The 2,589-nt window shown below is 31.3% G+C and overlaps 1 pseudogene; it reads left to right on the top strand.

Moving 5' to 3' along the window:
* Positions 1-1,186: 1,186 nt before the first annotated feature.
* LOC133248906 (olfactory receptor 6C74-like) lies at positions 1,187-2,107 on the top strand (annotated as a pseudogene).
* Positions 2,108-2,589: the final 482 nt, after the last annotated feature.

Genomic DNA, 2,589 nt, shown 5'->3' with positions numbered 1-2,589 from the left:
CTATGCTGAACTCAAATTTGCTATATTTTTATCTCTATGACAAAAGAATAAAGTGGTAAGTGTAAACAATAAGAGCAGATAGAGAAAAATTTCAAATGGTCAAAATTTTCTCCTTATAATTTTTATTTCCTAGTTTTTACTAAGTTAATAATTTTCACTTACTAATTTATGTATTTTAATTTGAAAATAACTTGCATATTTTCAGTCTTTTTTCAAATTTTTCCTTAGTTTAATTCTATCTCTAAAAACTCTTCTTAATGTTCTACTTTTGCATAATGCTTTGCTTTTCCTTTCTCTTTTTTCTACTTCTTAAGCCTTCTACAGTTTCCTGAACACATATTTGCATATTTCTATCTGATCCTATATCCTGCATTCTTATTTTTACTTTTTCTTACATGTACTTTCAGATTTGTAACGCAGAAGAAAACATTAGTTTCTTATAACATATATTGAAAATTTCACTGTATTTCTGCTAATTTTGTTTCAGGATTCCAAAGGGGGAATTTTGAGAATGGTAACAGAAATAGAGAAAGTACATGACAATAAGTGCAGCAAATAAGTACATTCCCAATTTATCATATTGACTTATCAGAAATTGGATTTCATTAGCCATGCAAGTAAAGGAAATGAGTATCAGGCATTTGACTTGATTAATTAATTAAAATGGTATAGATATGTTAGCCCTGTTCATTGATGGTGGCTAGGACCGTGTGTGTGAATGTGTGCATGTGTGTGTGTGTGTTAAATGCATAAGAAGGGCTGATATACATGTAATGACAGGTATCATTTTGCTTTAATAATGCAAAGCGTTCAATTAAACAGGTATTGGCATTCATACCAACCCTTGCAATAAAAACAACAAAGGAAAAAGCATTTTTGTATGCTTTAAAATGTGCATTTAAGTTCCCTTCAACTTATTCATGTATTATCAATCAACATGTATTTCCATCATCCAGGCTATTTTAGAATTGTGAATTAAGATTGAATCATCTGTTATAGATGCTGGAAATGCAAACTACCACTCCTTCTGGCATAACCATTTTTAAAACACAAATGTGAATTGTGTTACTCTATCTGAAACATAATTGTGCTAAATTTTCTTTGAACATTAGTTACCAATATTATTTTTTTCACTTAAACCATTTTCTTTTTTTCCTACATAGAACTGGAAAAGTAGAGGATATTAATGGAAAATTATACAAGAGTGACTGTTTATTCTAGCAGGTTTGACTGATGACCCATGATTGAAAGTCATATTATTTATCTTTCTACTTATCTCCTACTTGCTGAGCATCACTGGCAATACCATCATCATCATACTCATCCTAATGAATCCTCACCTCAAGAAGCCCATGCATTTTTTCCTTCAGAATTTTTCCTTCTTAGAAATTTCCTATACTACTGCATGCATCCCTAATTTGCGAGTTATGATGGCAACTGGGGACAAAAACATTTCCTATAGTAGATGTGTTTCTCAAGTATTCTTTGTCTTCCTTCCTGGAGTTTCTGAGTTTTACTTGCTAGCAGCTATATTCTATGACCACTATGTTGCCATCTGTAAGCCCCTGTATTACACAACCATCATAAACAGTAAAATCTGCATTCAGCTTGTCTTCTGTTGTTGGATTGCTGGCTGCTTTACCACCTTTGTGCTTTCCTCTTAGATCTAAAACTATTTTTGGGCCTCGATGTTGTTGAGCATTTCTACTGTGACACAACTGTCCTCATGCAGATCTCCTGCTCAGACACACATATAATTGAGACAGTGGGATTCATTTCTGCTGCAATGACTCTTGTGGTCACATTAGTAATGGTGATAATATCATATACCTATATTGCAAGAGCAAGTCTAAAAATTCCTTCATCGAATCAGAGGAAGAAAGCTTTTACAACATGTTCTGCTCACATGATTGTGATATCTCTTTCCTATGGCAGCTACATTTTCATATATGTAAAACCTTCAGTCCAAGAAAGACTATTTTTTCCCAAGGGAATTGCAGTGCTCAATACCTTTGTTGCCCCACTTTTGAATCCTTTCATCTACAGCTTACAGAACCAAGTGAAAATGGCCTTCATGAATATGATATGCAGGGTTATTTCTTTCTAATAGAAATGAATATTATATTTCACTTTATATAAATGAAATAAAGAGTGGGGTCTATAGTAATAACATTGTATCCAATTATAGCTTCTGATACATATTTTCTCTTTTATTTCCATTCATCTTTGTACCTTTCAAGCTTTATTTTTTCAAAAATCTTTGTTACAACACAGCTTTTTCCTATGTTCTTCAATAGATTAAAAAAAAAATCACTTTCTTTTCTTTTATAAGCTGAAAGATGTATACCTAAGTTTTCAAACCATCTACTTGTCTATGAATTCTATTTAGTCAAGAATACAATAATTTTTATTTAAATTATATTTAATGTAGCATGCAATGTAAATGTTATTGCTATCCTTTATTTGTACTTAGTTATAACCTACTTAAGCTAATATTTCTTTATATTCCTTTGTAATACTAACAATAGATTTGTACATAGTCCATTTAATTTAATGAAAGAAAATTGTTGCAAAGATTAACCTGTAGTG

Source organism: Bos javanicus, chromosome 5 (genome assembly GCF_032452875.1).
Source record: "Bos javanicus breed banteng chromosome 5, ARS-OSU_banteng_1.0, whole genome shotgun sequence".
In the NCBI taxonomy this organism is placed as follows: Eukaryota; Metazoa; Chordata; class Mammalia; order Artiodactyla; family Bovidae; genus Bos; species Bos javanicus.
The sequence above is the reverse complement of the archived record's forward strand: the minus strand, read 5'-3'. Positions and strand labels throughout refer to the sequence as shown.